Below are 20,815 nucleotides of genomic sequence, written 5' to 3'. Positions count from 1 at the left end.
GCCTTCCCTTGTGTAACGACAGCATCCCACAGAGGACAAAGGAAACTTTGAAGAACTAGTAACGGACGAATAAAGGTATGTCTCGGTCATAAAGCATGTGGTGACAAACATCTAAAATTTAATGATAAATACCGAGCCAGGCGCAGAGAGTCCTGCCTACAATCCCGGCCCTTAGGAGGCGGAGGCCGTAAGACGCTGTGTTTATCATGGTCGCCGCACAAGCTACTGTGCTAGTTACTTTCTCACGGTTGGAACAAAGCACTTGAAATTAATGACGCATTGATGTCCTTTCCTTGGAGTCCTGGGGGTTGAATTTAGGGCCCTGCGTGTGCTAGACAAGTCCTCTACTACTGAGTCATAACCCCACCCGACCTCACAAAGCGACTTAAAAGGAAGAACGGTTTGTCTTTCCCGATTGAATGGGTATCAGTGGCTCTCCTCACTGTCTGCCCCTTCCCTCAGCAGCCATCCCATACCCGTGGCCTCTCTGTATCGTCACTGCTGCCTCATACCTTGTGCTATCAGGGGCTGTCTGCAGGGATCTTATCCCCATCACACTCTGTCTGACCTTATGTCTGTGAGTCAAAAGGTGACCTGTCAGTTCTCCTACTGGTGGGAAAAGCTTAAGGATTGTCTTTCTGTCTACATTTGTAAAAATAAACAGACAAAACCAAAACAACAGTCCATAAAAATCACTGCTTCAGTTGGGGACCGGGAAACCGCCAGTAGTACTGACAGAAAGCAAACCGAATGACCGTAAGCCCGCAGTGACTTTTGTTTTTAGAGAAAACTTAGGGAAGGAGCTTTATTGGACCTGGATGACCTGGTAAGGTTTGTTTAGTATGAGGCAGTCGACTCGAGGTTAGGTCCATCATCAGAGGGAGAAGGATAATCATGCCTGTCACACCTGCCACATGAGCGTCTCTGCAGTTGTAAGGAGACAGGTTATGCTTGACATTCAGTGTCTGTCTACTTTTCTTGTATCCAGTCTCTGACGGGTATAGCTATCACTAAGTAAGCATTTATTAAACAACAAAATAAACTGGAGTCTGGAATCTGAGATATTTAGGGGATAAACTGCAGGGATGTTATTATGCGAAAAGCCTGCCTGTGGTCATGTCAACAGATACCTTTTGGCTAAAGTATGGAAACATGCTCGGATTTTTGGAGTAGGATTAAATATGGATGATTTGCCCAAGTAGGCAAAGAAGTTTAGAATCTACAGAACACCGAGTCTAAGAGGTTTGAAGTCCAGTGTGAGTTTGAGTCTCACTTTACTACACTTGCATGTGTGTGTGCATGAGTACATGTGTGTGTGTGCATGTGTGCGTGCATGCTCCTATTTGTGTCATGCATGCATGCATGTACATGTGTGTATGTATGTGTGGGTATGTGTAGGATTGGATTTGAAGCCTACTTTTAGTAAGGGTTCTCAAATGCTTCTACTCCCTTCTAGCCCTCTGTCCAGAGGTAGGCAATAAAAGATGGACAAGGGAGTATGGACCCGTTTAGAAGTAATTTCTTGGGGGGCAACTGAATCTCTGTTTGTCAGGATCCCAGCAGTCCAGGTCAGTAATGTCAGGGTAGCTAACAAGAATCAGCAGTGGTGCCATTATCCAGCAGAAACAGCCAGGCCTCCTCCGAATCAGCACAGGTCAACAGGAACAAACAGGACCAGCCAGGATGCCAGGAGGAGGTCTCTGCTTTGCCGCTGTCAATGAAGTGAAGAACTGTGAAGATGAAAATTTGAGACCACTGAAGCCTTGCAAAGCTAGCTATGTAAGCCCAGCATCAGTGTCCATGGAGTCCTATTTATACTCTCTCCAAACACCATGTGTCCTCCTGTGGGACTTGTCTTGGCAAAACACCACTGAGTCTATCTTAGCCAAACACCATTGAGTCCTTATCATCTGACATATCCAGAAACTTCCACTTGAGGCATGTGGTATCCCACACACACACACTGTCATTTAATGTTAGCTTACCAATGATGCTCCCATCGTTCATTCCTTCCTCCCTTTGTTCTAACTCTGCATAGGTGCATGACGCTTGTCATCTACCCCTCCTCTTTCTCACAGAAGCTAGAATACCCTTGCAGAACGAGTTACTGTACTCGCTGGTTTTTTTGTGTCAACTTGACACAAGCTAGAGTTATCAAGAAAAGAGCCTCCCTTGAGGAAATGCCTCCATGAGATCCAGCTGTAAGTCATTTTCTCACTAGTGATCAAGGGTGGGAGGACCCAGCCCATTGTGGGTGGTGCCGTCCCTGGGCTGGTAGCCTTGTGTTCTATAAGAAAGCAAACTGAGCAAGCCAGGGAAGCAAGCCAGTAACTAACATCCCTCCATGGCCTCTGCATCAGCTCCTGCTTCCTGACCTGTGTGAGGTCCTGTCCTGACTTCCTTTGGTGATGAACAGCAATGTGGAAGTGTAAGCTGAATAAACCCTTTCCTTCCCAACCTGCTTCTTTGGTCGTGATGTTTGTGCAGGAATAGGAACCCTGACTGAGAGAGTTGCTTTCCAGGTCCACACTAGCCAGTGACCTCACATATAGAGCAGGGTCAACCAAGATGGTCCTTGGAGAGTGAGAGGCAGATGTGATTGGAATCAATGACAAGAATCAAGATTAATGCCATAGATCAAATTCCAATTCCGAGGCTGCTCTAGCACCGGGAAATGGACAGAACCTTAAGGAAGGTCAGGATAAAAGAAACACAGGAGAGGCTGTGACTGAGCGATGACACCCGTGACAGCTGGGGTGCAGGTGCTCTGTCACAATCTGCTCCATCTTCCTTCCCCACAGTCATCCTGTCCTCGGGTCCTCAGCATCTCTGTGATCATTTGGGGTCATTGTATTGTTTATAAAATTGTGTCCCATGGAGATGTGCCCAAGAATGTTTTTTTTTTCCAACATTTGATTCAGTTTTTCAAAACTGCTATGTTCTAGCATGTCAGAAGGCAACAGGGGTCACAGTGGGTGGAAAGTCAGGTTTCCTACTCTTGTTTCAGCCAGAAGGAAGACTTCATTTCCAATTCTCTTAACTATTACAGGCTTCTAACGTTCAGATGTATGACGAGTGTCTGCTTTAACAGTGTTCGCACCAGCCTATAGCAACCTTTCCTGGGGCAGCCCTCAGCTGGCTAGCCTTCTGTCCTCCGCTGTAAGCCGTGCCAAATGCCTCCTTCATTACGTTTGCCTCTCTCTGCTCCAACGTATCTTGTTGTCTTTCTTTAAGCATTGTTTGTCCACAGGTCAAAGTCTTATCTCTGGGGGCTACTTCAGTCAGAATGAAAGAAACAGGCCAAGGTGTTAGGCTGTTTAGAATCTCCTCAGTACACAGACTACCATTCAACGAATGAACACCGATGTAGTAGAGCCTATTCCTCCTTAAAGGCACCGTTGGCTTTCTCCAGCTCATGGAGAAAGAGAACAGTACCTCACAAATTGAAAAGATGTGATTCCTTCGTATGCTAACTTTCTAGTTGGGGAACATTGCCCGGTGATTTTGGGAAAGGTCACGATCACCTATTCTCCTGTGTGTAAAACTGGAAGGTGAGAGTTAGAAAAACGACGTCTATGTCCACCTTCTGTTGTCTGTTCAGACTTCCCTCTGGTTAGTCTAGCCATTTTGTGGCTGGGATGGCTTAGAAACCCTTGAGCCCTTCAACACTGCACGTGGGGCCATGTGCCCCCTTGTGGTAATCGGTAGCCATGCAGATGTTTCCAAAGTAGCCAGGGCAGTGGTGCCCAATCCCGAGCTCTGAGCTAGCCATTTCTCCTAGTTTAGCTCATTCATTCTCATACAATCCCATAACAGGCAAGCTGGCTGCTATTAGTTTAACAACTCATCAAGCAGCGTAGATAGTGAACTGCAGAAGAGGTGTCCGAATCCAGGTAGGTTAGGCTGGGATTCGGGCCTGTGACTCCTATAATATACCATGGTCTGCCTATAACGATGAATTTAGAGGCAGCATCTTTAGAATTATGGCACATAAAGGTTGGTGGGGAGTCCTCTAAGAGAAGCAACGACTGAACTAGGCATAGTTATCTGTGTGTCTGGAAAATATGTAAGCAGTGGTTCTCAACCTGTAGGCCAAAGGGGTCATATATCAGATATCTACACTACAATTCATAACAGCAGCCAAATTACAGTCATCAAGTGGTAATGAACTAATTTTGTGGCTGGGGGTCACCACGACATGAGGAACTGTATTAAAGAGTCATATCGCTGTGAGGACTGAGAACCACTGCTATATATTATAGAGCGAAGGTAGGGCATTCATTCCAGACGATATATAACATCTCAATAATAAGGATACTTGTGTCTTCACGTTCTGTACTACAAAGCAGATGAGGTGAAGCCTCTCCCCCAATCTGAAGCTATGGATTCACCTCTGGAGAGGCAGAGTCCATTTCCCACCAAATCCAAAGTCTCCCTCTGCAGGACTCCTAGTCTATACAGGCAGGTCAGGGACTTCTTACACAGCCACCAACAACAGAAAGAGCTCATGAGCTGTGTGTCCCTGAGGGCTCGGAAGCACTGTCAAGCTTCCCCCACTAGGAGCAGCCAGCGCAGGGTATGAGGCAGGTTTCAGATGTTCTCCATTGCGTCCACTGATTCAGTGACATGAAATGGAAACTTGATGGCACAAAGGGCTTAACCACAACGTCTGATCCCAAGCCGCCTGGACAATCAACTGTTCTGAGTCAAGAATAATACTAGGAAGCTAGACTGAGAAGTCACAGCCATCCCTCACAGCTTGGAAAACCATGTGCATGTCCGAGGCTGCAACCTGATAAGGGGAGTCGGAGGGAACCATGAAACAATGACTTCCTGGTTGTATATGGGAGAAAAGTAGTAAGGCTGTCCGCATTATGATAATAGCCTTCATATCATACGGCCTAAGGTCATCAAACATACAGACTTTGGCTAGTTAGTTTCATTTGGTTAAAAGTCAAAATTAAGGAGAAAACTTTCAAGCGGCAGCTTTAAAGGCTTCCTACTGTTAAACTAGGCTGCAAAGTCTCTTCAGATTAGCTGCTAAACTAACCAGTGACCAAGGGGATAACCACCCCTGGGAGAGCAGGGTCCAGAGTTACTATAGTGAATTATCCCATTTGTCCAGTTCACAAGAAAGAACTGAGGCATTCACAGAATGGAAACGTGACCTGTATGTTCACACACACACACACACACACACACACACACACACACACACACACTCCCCAAACCAAAAACCCCAAACCAACAATCAAACAAAAACACAATGAGAAGCAGGCACCCAGAACTTGCTTGGGGAGGGCCTGAGGTACACTTCATAGACAAAAAATTCACAGTAGCTGCTTTGGTGTTCAAAACCTGAAGGAAAACTTGCACAGAGAAGAGGAGGAGGAGTGATGAACATTGCACCGGGTCCATAATATCAGCAAAGAGGCAGACATCATTTCCCAGCAAAACAGGATACTTCTGGAGAGAGGCTCCATAGCAGAAGAGAGTTGGTAAAAGAAAGAAAGAATTAGGTAGCAGGTTGATAGAATGATTGATAGAGATTAATTATGCAATGGGATAGAAAGAAAATAAAGTCACCCCCAGTGACAGGTAGGGCCATCAAATACACCAATGGGAGCAACAAAAGGTATACAGAGAAAGGGACAGGGAGACACTGGAAGAAATAATACATAAAATGCCCAACATTTGATACAAAGCATCAATCTACACATTTCTGAGATCAGTGAACACCAAGACAGGGAAAGGCACAAAGATCTGCACTCACACACATCCTATTCAAATGTCAATGAAATGATGGAGAACCCTGGAAGCAGAAAGGGAAAAAGACTAGGGTAAAATTTTCAAAGGAAGTAAAGTAATGGAGGCTAGAATTCAGGAAGAAAAAACATTCAATACATTCAAAGCGTTACAAAGGAATACGAAGTATCACAAAGAAATTACCAAGAATACAAAATGATACAATTATTTTGGAAAACCCACTTGGCAGATGCTCAAAAAAGCTAAACACAGTGTATTGCCACGTCACCCAGGAACTCCACTCCTAAGAAAACTCTAAGCTTACACAAAAATGTAATCCTGATGTTTTCAGCACCACTGTTTATGTAGCTAAGAAGCAGAGACACTGCAAATGCCCACCACTGGATGAACGAATCAACAGCACACACATGGACTAGCATTTGGCAATAAAAAGGAATGGAGTGCAGTCATGTTTGGATGTGTTCTGAGAACTGCATCCTTGGGTGACTTTCATCACTATACGAGCATCGTAGAATGCGTGTGCTTAACAAACCTACAGGTACAGAGGAAGCCGTTGCTCTTTATGTAGTCGAGAGATTCAGCAATCATGAGATGCATAGGGCTTAGGCTGGTCTGGTAGGGCATAGTCCCTTACACCAAGCATTAAAAAACAAAAAACAAAAATCAAAAAAGCCTCACAGGTGTACACTCTAGAAGCACAACCAAAGCATAGCACATTAACAGGAGCACCGTCCCTTACTATCAACCAATTGCTATTGTATGGTTGCGAATTGCATGCGCTGTATTTGCACACAATTGGTAGCACGTGGCTTTGAGTACATCCATGTTATCACAGACACACTGGTAACATGGCGCGCCACTACAACTCCACCACTAGTTGGAAGGCATTGTTCAAATTCTGGGACTACTGACTTACATGGAGTCTCTTGACTGAAATACCTGATTCAGCTCTATTGAAGATGCATGATACAACATGGATGGAAGAAACTTAAACAGACAAAACCAATGGGCGCAGGCTCCTGTTGATCTTGAAGACCTGAGTTGGATCCCCAGAACCCACTTGGTTGAAGAAGAGAACCAACTCAAGAAGGCCGTCCCTTTGACCTTCATGGCGCTCCTTGGCATGTATGCTCACCCCCACAACAAAACGAATGTAAAAAACTCGCTCAGTGAAAGGAACCCACTCATAAGAGGTCACAAAGCACACAAATCTATTACAGAAAATGACCAGAACAGGGAACTCTGTAGAGACTGGAAAGAGACTAGTGGTTGCCTTGGGGATAGAGTGGTGTAGGCCGCGGCAATGGTTTCTAAGGGGCATGAGATTTGTTTTCGGGGGAAAACAAATGCCTCAGAGTTAGATCATGGTGGGGGAGTTGTATGGTGCTTGAGTCCTATTTCTATGAAGCTGCGTTTTTAGGATGAATTAGACAGGCTTTTGGTCCTTGGGAAGTTTCCAAGAAGAGCGTGCCTTCAGCAGTCTTTGTGAATTAGACTAGAAATCAAGGCAGAAACCAGCATGATTTCTCCAGGGGAAGTATTAAGCATTAGGAATTCCAAGCCCCCGATAAACTCTCAGAACACGGTCCTCTCTTAATTGAGAGTGGATTGTATGTCGAATTGAAAAGTATCCTTAGGGTCTGCATTGAGACCAGTTCAGAGAAAGAGGCTTTGGGGTAAAGAGGAGACTGTTCAATTTGTGAGGAAAGTAAGGACAAAATAGAAGCAAAGGCAAGAGAGAGGCTGGTCCCGCTAGAGCCTGACAGATCAGCATAGAATACGGATAACTTCATAAGACACAGGCCAAGGGAGCTCAACGACTGAGGGCTTCTGTGGAGTTGAGCAATTGCTGGTAAGATGGGTCTCAAAATGAGAACTGCAAAATCACGACTTGGGAAGGAGTATGGGTCTGTGAGGAGGGCAACACCCAGTGTGTGTGTGTGTGTGTGTGTGTGTGTGTGTGTGTGTGTGTGTGTGTGTAGATGTGCTGGGTGGGAGTAAGGAGGTCAGTGAGTTCACAACACCCAGTGTGTGTGTGTGTGTGTGTGTGTGTGTGTGTGTAGATGAGCTGGGTGGGAGTAAGGAGGTCAGTGAGTTCACAACACCCAGTGTGTGTGTGTGTGTGTGTGTGTGTGTAGATGAGCTGGGTGGGAGTAAGGAGGTCAGTGAGTTCATAATGCCCGGATGTTGGGTAGGCAGCTGGCGTCCTTCGAAGCTATCAGGATGTGTACTTGCAGGAGACAAAGATCACATAGCAGGCCTTACGTTCTTCACTCAAAGAGGGGAAAGTGATCGGTGAAGGGAGAGAAAGGTGCCATAAACCAGCCTGGAAGAAGTTGTGTTTGTAGTAGCCGTGTGCTGTTGTTTCAGCTTGGCTTTAACAGGAATAACTGGAAGAAGCAGTGAGGTACGGGCCACGGCAGATGACACTCAGGCCATGGCAGATGACACAGTTATCTCGAGTCTCACCAAAGGAAAGAGGTGCAGCAAATGCTCAAAGTACGTCTGGGAACGTAGGTGAGTTTGCTAATCTCGTAGTTGATTCTTGGGGACAAAGTGGTATGGGCTGAAAGGAAGGCTGTAAGAACTAGTTAGACGAGGGGAATATTATATAGATATTTGCCTTTGGGTGTGTGTGTATGTATGTATGTATGTATGTATGTATGTATGTATGTATGTATGTAGTGTATGCATGTGAACCTGCACATGGGTGCTTGTTGTGTGTGGAGACTACAGGTCAATATTAGATGTCTTGTTCTCAATCCCCACCTTATCTTTAGAGACAGGGTTTTCAGCAAGATTGGACTAAATTAGCTGTCCAGTGGGCTCTGGTGGTCTGCTTGCTTCTGTCCCCTGAGGCTGGGATTCCAAACATGTATCACTGGTTTTGCATGTGTGCCAAATTCATGCTTATACAGCAGGTCCTTTACCAAGAGAGCCATCTCTCAAACAGCACCAAAATACCTGGCACGTAATTTAATATAAGGAGATTCGTGGCGGCCAAACATTTATACGCACACAAAACATTCTCTGCGTCCTTTAATAAAACTGCAGAGAATCCCAGGGGTATCTGATTTGGTTTTATTTTTAGCCTCTTTAAATGGCTTCCTTTGTTCTTTTAGATATGTTGGGTCCTCCTTGGTGGTTTGTGGCTTTGATTCTGTGCAGCTCAGCTGGAAAATAAACCATTAGGAAATGCATTTGGGCCTCTCTGTGTGCCCAGCAGCAACCCAGAAAGAATACGGATTTCATTAGCACACCAGGACGTGGGGAGAAGTGAGAAATATCTGGAAACGAAAGCACGGATGTCTAGGAGAGATGTCAGGCAAGCTCCACAAATTTAATTTTGCTTTTTATCCAGACCTCACAGAAATCAAAGCTGCCAGACTAGATAAGGTAGGCTGCATGCTGAGGTGGATTTTCAGATAAAGGCAGCAGGAGAGGGATCTTCTTCCTCTGGTGGGAAAGGGTTTTGTTTGGTGCAAAATAGCACACGAAACAAAGGACGTGCTGGGCTCCCAGAGAAAATGAGAACAGGAGAAGGCCATAGAGTGGTGGTTCCCAACCTGTGGGTCGTGACCCTTTTGACAAGCCAGTCTCCAAAAATATTTACATTATGATTTATAACGGTAGCAGAATTGCAATTATGGGGAAGCAACAAAAGTTAATTTTCTGGTTGGGGGTCACCACAACATGAGGAACTATATTAAAGGGTCGAAGCATCGGGAAGATTGAGAACCACTGCTCTAGAGAAAATTGGACCCACACAGAAGCTGTGCCTGTCCACCTGGGGCTGGCTGCCATTAGTGAAGTCAGAACCGGGTCTAGCCACCACTGCTCTGCAAACAAGACTATTGGCTGTATGTGATAGTCTAGTTTAGCATGTTTGTATGTACGCATGTTTGTGGATAGTCACATGGGGGATGCATGTGCACACGTGTGCAATTGCATGGGAGGCCTGAACTTGACATCCAGTGTCTACTTCAATTTCCTCTCTATCCTCTTTATTTGTGTAGGGATGTGTGTGTGTGTGTGTGTGTGTGTGTGTGTGTGTGTGTGTGTGTGTGTGTGTGTCTTAGTCAGAGTTTCAAGTTGGGAGGTTTATTCAGCTTACACTTCCACATTGCTGTTCATCGCCAAAGGAAGTCAGGACTGGAACTCAAGCAGGGCAGGAAGCAGGAGCTGATGCAGAGGCCATGGAGGGATGCTGCTTACTGGCTTGTTTTCCCTGGCTTGCTCAGCTTGCTCTCTTATAGAACCCACGACTACCAGCCCAGGGACAGCACCACCCACAATGGGGTGGGCCTTCCCCCACCTTGATCACTAGTTGGATAATACCTTATAGCTGGGTCTCATGGAGGTGTTTCCACAAGGGAGGCTCCTTTCTCTGTGATAACTCCAGCTTGTATCAAGTTGACACATAAAACCAGCCAGTACATTGTGTGTGTGTGCGTGTGTGTGTGTGTGTGTGTGTGTGTGTGTGTGTGTACTTGTGTCTTTGTGTGATCTCTTTCTCTCTCCTCTGTGTGTATGTTTGGTGAATGCAAATGAGTGTGACAATATGGCCCCCATATAGGGGCCAGAGCATGACTTTGAGTGTCCTTTTCCATCACTCTCTGTCTTATTATGTTGAGACAAGCTCTGTCACTGAACTGGAAGTTCACCTTCTCAGGTAGGCTGGCAGGTCAGCAGGCTCTTGAGATCTGCCCATCTCCAGGCCCCAATGCTGGGACTAGAGGCACATGTGGTCTGGGTCCTGAGTATTTGAACTCTGGCCTAATGCTGGGAAGCAAATTTCTTATCTACTGAGCCATCTCTTCAGTCCTCACCATCTTCTATTTTAACACAAAATCTCCAGCTGAAACTACAGTTGGCCAATTTGGCTGGGCAAGACAGCCCATGAGCCTCAAGGATCCTTCTGTCTCTGTCTCTTTTGCACCAGGAGTGTATACATGTACTGCCTGTCTGGATTTTTATATTGGTCCTGAAGATGAAACTCAGGTCCCTGTCCTTGTGCGGCAAGAACTTTGCCAATGGAGCCATGCCCCTGGCTTTTGATCAGCTCGGCAGAAAGAAAGAAAGAAAGAAAGAAAGAAAGAAAGAAAGAAAGAAAGAAAGAAAGAAAGAAAGAAAGAAAGGAAGGAAGGAAGGAAGGAGGAAGGAAGGAAGGAAGGAAGGAAGGAAGGAAGGAAGGAAGGAAGGAAGGAAGGAAGAAAGCACTTGAGCTAAGAGGGACCAAGCTCATGTTAAGAAGCACTTACAAGGCCATTCATTGGAGCCTTATTTAAAGGTATTACATTACTCATTTAAATAAGATGATGTATCTATTCTACCAAAAAGGAAGGCTATTTTCTTTCCATTTCAGTTATATTTTTATGATAACAATGAAGCAGTGTATTACATAAATTGTTCTGATATACAGTTCTTTTCTCTCCTGAGTTCTAACATTGTAATTCTTTACAATGGAAATTGCCTTTTTCAAAAAACACTCACCATCCAGGAAAGAAACATCTTCATCTCTTCATCTACAAAATGACCTCATAGCAATAATGACACTTATTCTCAGGGTGGTTCTGCTGGCCAGTCTGGTGCCGTGCATGACCCACACTATCTCCATGTCCCAACAAGCCTTTGTGACAGTGACAGGCCCTCAATTTATAGACTTGGAACCTGGGGAAGCCTCTGCTACTTAGCCAAGCCCACTTTATTAGCGATCAAAGTCACAAAGGAAAGTTTTGCTTACGTCACTCTGAGACACTGGCAAAGCCTAGGTCACTGTTGGTCGATTCCTAACAAGGATTTTTGAATCCCTGCAAAATGACGAACTCGTTCTCTGGCAGTGTGATCAAACACGAGCAGCATCCCATTAAAAACACCAAGTATAAATTCAAACCTAGTTTGTTTTTCTTGAATGTTGAAGATCTTTCATAGAACCGAGATGTCATTTTGTTATCTGCGTGTGTGTGTGTGTGTGTGTGTGTGTGTGCATGTGTGTGTGTGTATGTGTGTGTGTGTTAGATGTGCATGCGAGTGTGCAGCTCCATAGGAACATGTGACTTCATGAGAGGAACGGAGGAAGAGTTCCTCCTCCATTGCCCTCCACCTTATTCTCTTGAGACTTTGGACCCACAGCTGGCTGTTTCGGCGAGGCTGGCCGACCATCAAGCTCCCGGAATCCATCCATCCTTAACCTCCAATGCTGAAGTGGCATACGTGGCTGTGCCCAGGCTTTTCTGTGAACACAGGAAACTGAACTCAGAACTTACATCCTTACACTTTGTACAGCAAGCTCCTTTACCCACTGAGCCATCTCCCCAGGCACAAACGAGGCTTCTTGAACTATGAGAACCTGTCCTTTGATTCATTCTCTTGCTGTCTCCCACTGTCTCTCTGGGCAATTTCACTTGCATTAAAGTTGGCTGGGATGACCAAAGATACCGAGTAGCCTCGGAATTGTTAATTATTCTTCAATCTCTATTCAATTGCCCATCAGACAGGTTCCCTCGGAGGTTCTAAAAGCCATCAAAGCCACAGATATCTGGAATGCTTCATCTCTTTTTGTCCCAAATAAACTTGCTCTGTGTCTTCCTAGGTGACAAGAGCAGGTCCCTGGAAATTTTCAGACTTTCCCTTCTGCTTTACTTGATATAGTCTATCAGTCCCCAAGTCCTGGACAGGAGAGTCCCCAGAGTCTCCTGATGGCCACTAGCAGCAGCATGAGGAAGGCCATCAGAAATAAAAGTACTCGAGCCTCATGCTGATTCTCTTGATCGAAATCTCTGGTACAGGACCCTGAGATTTATATTTTAATAAACACTCCAGGTGATTCTGGGGCATGCTCTAAATCCGCCTTCCTTTACATCTCTTTAAATATCCTGTCCCAGGGGCTGCTCTTTGGACACACATTCACTGTTTCACTTCAGAACTGCTACAATTACTTCTCAACTATTGTGTCATGAGCTCGCTGCCTCCTACACCACACATACACACACACACACACACACACACACATACACACACACACTATACATATACACACATATATACACCACGTATACACATACACCATACATATATACTACACATGTACACATGCATATCATACACACACACATGCACACACACACTATACATCCATACACATATACACCACACATACACATACACCATACATATATACTATACATGTACACATACATACCACACACACACACTACTACATATACACACATATACACCACACACACACAATACACATATACACACATATACACCACACACACAATACACATATACACACATATACACCACACACACATTACCACACATACAATACATCATACATATATACCACACATGTACACATACATACCATATATACACATATACCACACACACATACACACACATATACACACACACACATAATATAAATATACCTGAAACTACACACATACCCACATACAAAAATACCACAGATTCACACATATAACATACATACACATACCACACATACCACACCACACATATATATACACATCACACAGACCACACACCACACCACACACACACACACACACTCGACCACCACCAGCAGCAGCAGCAACAAAACTGAAAAATTATCATATATATAGCCAAGAAGTGCAAAGAAGACACAAAGACAAATGTAACATGGTATCCTAGATACCTGGAGCCCATAAAGGAAATCATGTAAAATACAAGGAAATATGAACAAGGCATAATCTTTACTTAGTAATAATTTATTGATTTTGGTGCAGTAACCGTGACTAATATACCATCCTGCTAGCTAAGATATCAATAATAGGGCAAACTGCACACGGGGTTATGTGGGAAGTCTGTATTACCATCACAGCTATTCTGTAAAGCTACAAAAAATGTATAACAAAAATAAAATAAAATTTAAAAGCAAAGGTGAATTATAAAATGGAAAAAGCTCACAATTTGCTAGGAGTCTTTATAAGAACAAACACACAAACTGTGGGCGTGGTATGGATGTGCATATACATTGCCATGGTTGGTTTTAATGCCAACTTACCACAGGTTAGAAGTGAACTGATTGCCCTGTTTGATGTGAGAAGACCCACCCAGATGTGAGCTCAACAGAAGGAAGAGCATCTTGCCTTTCCCTCCTGCGGCCTTCTCTCTTGCTACTGAGTCAATCTGCTCTCCTGTGGCTGCCATTGATTCCTTCCCTTCGATAAGACCAGCATTTCCAAGCTTCCTTGGTAGACTAGGGACTACCAGGCTTCCAGGAAATCTGGCTTCTGGCACCATGTTGAATACTATGGCCTCCCCAAGCCTTACAGACCGAGTAACCACCAGATTGTTAGCTCTCTGTTCTACTGTCACACATATCTTTTATGTTTTGCTCTTCTGGAGAACTCTGTCAAATACATGTATGTTTGTGCATGTTCATGTGTGTGAGTATGGACATATACATGCCAGTGAGGAGACCAGAGGACACCTTGGTGGAGTGTTGGTACCTGGCTTCCTCCTCATTTGAGAAGGAGTCTGCTGTTCGTTGTTGAACACGTCAGGATAGTGTCCCCCAAACCTCTGGATTCTCTTGACTCCATCTCCCATCTCTCTTCAGGAGAACTGATCTTAGAGACAGAAGCTCTGCATCCAGCCTTACAAGGGTCCTCTGGAACTCAGATCCTCTTCAGCGATGAGTCGTGTTCCCAGGGTGCTATCCCAGTCTTTAACCCTCTGTCCCATGAGTCCGTTGGGTTTGCAATCAGCTTTGGTGGAACTAATGTGGCTCTGGGTCTTGAAACATATATGTGACCTCACAGTGCCTGGAGGATTCCAGAGACGTTTCCACTCATTTAGCTTCGTTCCTCTAGGAAGCACATAAGTCATTGCTTTTTTTTTTTTTTTAAAGGCACATCTAGAGCGTGAATATCAACGGTACCATCCCATTTATTTACAGCGTTCAGAAAAGTGTGGAAGGCATATCTTTCAGTGTTGCTTAAGTGCCGTGCTGACTTAATCTTGCCAACCTAAACCTTTCTCATTTGATTTCTTCACCCATAGGATGAAGACAAAATGTTCCCATGAGTAGTACAAGGTTAAGGTTAAGTTATACAAAATCTGTGGAAGCTTTCTGTGACCTAGAAAGGACTCTGCAGTCTTATTTTGAAATGTCTTGGGGGAGATGAGGACCTCCTTCAGTTTTTCTCCTTTTAATCAGCCCTGTGACTTGTTCACTCAGTTCAGTCTGTCAGACATCTGACAAGTGTCGCCGCGACGCTAGGTACATTAAGGAGCTCCTCAGACAGTTAAAGTGGCATCCCTGGAAATGTAAGGAGACAAACTGGGTCTTTTTAGATTCTCATGGCAAGAACACTAAGTGGCTGGATGGGTAAAGTACTCGGGGAGGGAACGCTAACCCACGAGAGACCTAAATTAGCAGCAGCGTTTCTGGCTGCTGGGGACTGAAAACCCAAATCAAAATGGCCTGAAGAAACTGTTCATGAAACAAATGGAAAGACCTCAGTATCAGTGAGCTTCAAGGTTCAACAGTCATTGCCTCAATCATAGCATCAAGGAACCAAGTCAAAAGCACTTTGTTATCTATGCTGATGGTTTGCTCTCCATTTAACTTTCCCAGAGTGCTGGGATGGCTGCCAGGAGCAAGCAACCTTCCTTGGTCCCAGTGGATATAACCGGGTGGATAATTCCAAAAACTCAAGTCATGACCCTTGACCTTCACCACATTGAATTAATTACCCTGTAGTCCAAGTCTTCTGTCTGACCCTAACTTTAGATTGTTTCCATCTGAAATAGTTATTATTTATTTTATTTACTATCAGTTTTATCTTTTCTTGTTCCTAATCATCTCTCCCTCTGGACAGTAATGTTCTATGAGGTCTTGTGTTTTCTCTTGGTCATTGCTGGCCCTTAAACCCCCTCCTAAGGAGACTGTGTCTCTCCATAGCCCACAGGAGAGAATTTGCACCTTTTATGAGGGCTCTCTCTTCTCTGCTCTTCATATGTTCACACGGCTTCTTGTTTGGGTTCTCCGTGCTAACCTGGGGTCCTGCCAATCAAGAATATTCCTGAGTAAGAAAAAGTTAGGTGTCCTTTGGGGAAGGTCTAGCTAAACTGAGTATGGGTGGGCATTGTGTGGGAATCAAAACCAGGCCCTGGGACTGGAGGAGCCTGGGCAGAAGTGGGAAAAGCAACTTGTTGGAAAGATTGTCTCTGAAGACAGAGGGAAAACAAGAGTGGTAACAAGGCGAGTGGTGAAGTAGGCAGAAAACAAAACAAAACAAAGCAGAAGGCCGGGTAGAAGCTGAATGGAAGGTGTGCACTGGGGAATGCCCGCTGGGTACGTTCTTGAGCACCTTTAACGTTGGGGCTCCAAGAACCCTGATTTCTTGGAGTATTATTAGTAATAGTTCTTCCGACTTTAAGAGCACTGTGTAACTTAATGAGCATGGTCTTCAATATCTATTCATCATTTGGCTGTCAGAGCTTCTCTAAAGGTTTGTTAAGCTGTAATAAGACACAAGGCCTTGGTGTGCCTTCCCTAACACTACCCAGTGTGGGACCGTTAAAGGTAGTGTGGTTCTGGGTTGAGCTAAGGCAAAAAGCCCCGAAGACCTTGAAGGGATAGTAGGAGCTTTGCCTGTTCCCAGGTACCAGGGCCCTATCACTGGCCACAGCACCCCATAGATTTGTGGCCATCAGCCAAGCCCATCCACAGGTAGAGGACGTGACCCCAGGTCACATAGGCTCAAGACAGATCTCCATTATAATGAGGTACCTAAAGGCCTGGAGGCTTAGCCAATCACCTTTCCTTCTCAAACACTCCTCCCTGCAAAAGGTATTCAATCTCAGGCTCACTCTGTGAATAGGGGTATGGTTTACACATCCACTTTCTGCCATGACAAAGAAGGTTTTAAAACCACGGACTGTCTTTTTTTCATGGGGATTCACTGTGGGAAGCCATGGAGAAGGACTTTGCCTATAGAGCCGCTGTCTAGTCTCTTGTAGAAGGCCTCTCTGTACTCCCAACCACATCAAGCCAAGCTCAAGCCCACTATCATCAAGACAAGAATTCTCCCCTCGGGGAGAGTGTTCCCCCCTCCTCCCATGCCAGCCCTAGGCTCAATCCAGTCCTCAGGTCCCTACTTTGTTCTCAGCTCTTACATGGCTTCCAGCAGTGCCTGGGTGTCCAAGAGCCTGAGAACCAGGCAGCCTGGCCTCGTCACAGGCCCAGGGACCTCCAAGTCAGCTCTGGTTGTCCCGGGTCTCAGACTGTGCTACCCCACCCCGGAGTGGTGTCCTGAGGCTTCCCTAAAGCCGGACACCCATGGGGTAAGGGCAGCGACAGCATGGGGTAAAGGCAGTCAACTCCTGTGTCTACCTCTCTGAGTGGAGTGCCCTGTGGTGGAGTGGATGGAGGACCCACAACCCTACAGCCTAGGTCGGAGCAGGGAAAGCTGGATCAACACGTTCTTCTTCAACTCTCAAGTTCACTCTACCTTAGAGCAGCTGGAAAATGTGAGCATGTCTTGAGATAGTAACAGGTTCATAATCTCTGCAGGCTAGGTTTTCTATTTAAACTTGACTTGTTGCGAGTTCCTGTATACTTATAATGTTTTCTTATAACTCAAACTTTAAACCATTTTTAAAAGACCGAAGTTGAGTCATTTGGTCAGCTCCTGCAGAATGCAACAAGGAGAGGTCAGGTCCATGACAGTCAGGGGATGAAAGGCTTGAGTTTTAGGGCTTTACAAATTAACTTTTGAAAGGAAAAGGAACATTTGGGAATACAGAAATATACATAAAGGAAATCACATGCATGTCCAAGCAGCTGCAAAAATAAGAAAAGAAAACGGCACAATGGAATGACTTACTCCCCCTGGAGTTTCATATTCTCCTGCCAGATCCTTTAATTATATTTCTATTCTTTTTACCTAAATTTAATTTTACCCCAGACTTCAATAAAGAATAGATGATGTCTCATAGAGGACTTGGTTGAATAACGTTTCCTAAGTTATTGTACCTAAGCACAAGTCCTGGCCAGTTTTCCAACTCTCTGTGTGTCCATGGGTTATTAAACTCCTAAGAGGGTCTGCCTCTCGGCTGTAACATAGAATTTAAGATGTTTGCCAAGCAGTGGCCTCCGGAAAAACTGAAGAGGAGCTAGAGTGACAGGCATGAAGGTACTGAACAAATTTCCAAAGAGAGACGTCTTAGTATGGGAGACATTATCATTCCTGTACTGCCCCAAATCCCCTGGGTTGTGGTTGTTATAATTCAGGGGTCTCGGCTTCCCAAGAGTACAAAGATTTGAGACATTTCTTTCCCTTGCCATTAATTATGGAAATGGGTAGGTGAGATGCCGTGCGATTCATGACTTGCCTAATGAAATGCAGTAGGAGAATGTGATGGAGGAGCAGATTCTAAGCCTAGTGGTCAGACCAGCTTCAAGAAGGCGAGCCTTGACTCCAGAATGCAAAAGGTTCATCCGGGCTCCATGCTCTTACTATAGATGCCAGTGAGATCACCAAGGGATAACGAGTAGGTAGTGGAAAGAGGCTCACGGGAAGATTCAAGAGTCAGGAGAACAGGAGGAAGCAGTAAGAGATTTAGAACAAGAGGTCCGAAATGAACATGGGAAGAAAAATGGCAGGAAGAGCAGAGACAAAGGGGGATGTAAGATAGTGGGAGATGGCTCAGTGTGTCAAGTGCTTTTTGGTGTTTAGGTGTAAGGACTGGGATTGGGAATCTCCAGCATTCCTGTAAACATTGCATGGTGGCCCACTGTAATTCCAGCCCTCAAAAGGCAAAGACAGGGCATCCCCACAGCAAGCTGGCTAGGTAGACTGTTTCTGTGAACCCTGGGTTCAACTCAGATACTCTGACTCAATGTATAAGGTGGGAAACAACAAGGAAGACTCCCGACGTCACCTTCCAATCTTTACACATGGCTACACATATGTGTGCACTGTCACACATGTGAACAGATATACATGCACACACACACACAGAGACACACATACACATGCACACTACACAGAAATATGTGCAAAAAGTTAGAGCTCCAAAAGTATGTAGGTTTGGGGTTTTGCTTTGAGACAGGGTCTTACTATGTAACCCTAGGTGACCTAGAACTTGCTGTGAAGACCAGGCTGCCCTTGAACTCGCAAAGAGCCTCCACCTCCCAATTGCTTGGATTAAATGAATGCATCCTCATGCCCAGCCATTATGTAGGTTTTCAGAGTATATGTATAAGGAAGGCTCCAAATGGTGAGGTGGTGAGACAGTCATTCAGTATGGGCGGAGCAACTGAAGTTGTGTAACAAAGCATCTATACAGGACCAGGGTTGCTTACCATTAATATGACACAAAAGAAGCTAGATCAATGCACCTGCACTGCTCTGTCCTAATTCCCAGCCAAGGACAATTTTACAGTTGACAACGCACCTCTGATGAAAAACAAGAGGTGGAAACAGAAGTTGGCACATATTGATTGTCAGGTCCTATGCTAGACACTTCATTTAAATAACTACACCACAGCCCTTGAAGCGGGTGACATAACCTCTCCCCATCAAGAGGAAGCAATAAAGTCTCGGTGTGCTAAGTTACCCGCCCCTCTGTTTTCCCTCCGGTGGTCACCAGGCTACAATTGCCTCAGCAATGCTTCACAGAGCCTTTGATGCTCACTGACTCAGGAACACTAAAAACAGGAATGTCCAGATGCAGGATGCTTATCTCTGCCAGAGAGGCATCCAGAGAGGAATGCAGCCACAGCAGTCTGTGGCAGGGAGGTGCCACCCTCTACAGAGATTCCATCTTTCGAAGGAGCCAAGGACAGCTAGGGCGGTGCAGGGGAGGAACAGAGCAGGGAGGAGGTATCAGCCTCCTTCAGCCGATATTGCAGCTTCCTCCTCCTGAGTGTCAAAGACATCCACAGTCTCCTCCACTTCTCCAAGAAATGATGACTCTTCAGGGTGCTTGGGAATTTGTTGCCTTGCCTTTATCTTTAGTATCATCCGTTTTAGGGGGTGAAAAGATGGATCAGTCATCGAGGTGTCTGCTGCACAGGCATGAGGATTTGAGTTCAGAGCCTCAGCACCCACATAAGAATCTGGGTGCAAGGGTATACAACTGTATCCCCGGCTTCGAGAGGTGGAGACGGGTGGATAAGTCAGCTCACCAGCTGGCCAGTCTAGCTGAATTGATGAGATCTCTGTTCAGGGAGAGATTCTATCTCAAGAAAACAAAAATAAGAACAAGACCAAAAACAACGCAGAGGCTGGCAGAGAAAGACATGTGACGTCATGGCCTTCCCACCTCTCCACAGGAATGCATACATACACATGCATACACACACCCACACATACATGTACATGTATGAGAGTGCACACATCCATACACTGCACCCACAGTTTTCTTTCTCTCTTTCTTTCTTTCTTTCTTTCTTTCTTTCTTTCTTTCTTTCTCTCTCTCTCTCTCTCTCTCTCTCTCTCTCTCTCTCTTTCTCTTTTCTTTCTTTTTTAAAAGACTATCATTTAAGAACTTAGATCTTCCTAGTGTTAGTTCGGCTCTGTGAGACTGATGGCATTTTAGCAGGAACTGAGCTGAGACTAAGGGCTTTGTCCCCAGATCATCCATCTTCAGGAGCCAGTTCTCCATTTAGTATTCGGAATAGAGATGCCGAGATGATTTTAATACCCGAAGCATGGAAGACGCCACAAGAAATGTCACAGATAATAATTATGCCACACATGTGCCTCTGGGCCTTCTGTGACCCTGTGTAGCCTGTCATTCAGAGCCACTATTAAAGGGAAAATAATTCATGACATTTCTCAAGGATGGCAAGGCAGAGTTTATCCGGTGGGACCGTAAGGATGAACTCTGAGAACAAGGACAAATGGTGACGTATAGCCTGGAAGGGATGGTGGGGAATCTCTGGATGGAAAAGTACTAAGAAGAAGCAGGGAAGGTAGGCAGATTCTTGCTGATGGCTGATTCTCAATGATGGCAAGTAGGGGCAAGGAACTCAGCCCAC

At 45.1% G+C, this 20,815-nt stretch overlaps 1 long non-coding RNA gene across 1 annotated transcript in view; it reads left to right on the top strand.

The window, feature by feature from the left end:
• Window positions 1-20,815, top strand: part of LOC134480710 (uncharacterized) — a 38,196-nt gene continuing 17,381 nt past the window's right edge. Inside the window, exons 1-2 of the long non-coding RNA XR_010055437.1 lie at window positions 1-75; window positions 8,137-8,283. This is a non-coding gene — a long non-coding RNA (uncharacterized LOC134480710). The remainder of the gene's footprint in view (window positions 76-8,136; window positions 8,284-20,815) is intronic.

Source organism: Rattus norvegicus, chromosome 10 (assembly GCF_036323735.1).
Source record: "Rattus norvegicus strain BN/NHsdMcwi chromosome 10, GRCr8, whole genome shotgun sequence".
Classification (NCBI taxonomy): domain Eukaryota; kingdom Metazoa; phylum Chordata; class Mammalia; order Rodentia; family Muridae; genus Rattus; species Rattus norvegicus.
The sequence above is the reverse complement of the archived record's forward strand: the minus strand, read 5'-3'. Positions and strand labels throughout refer to the sequence as shown.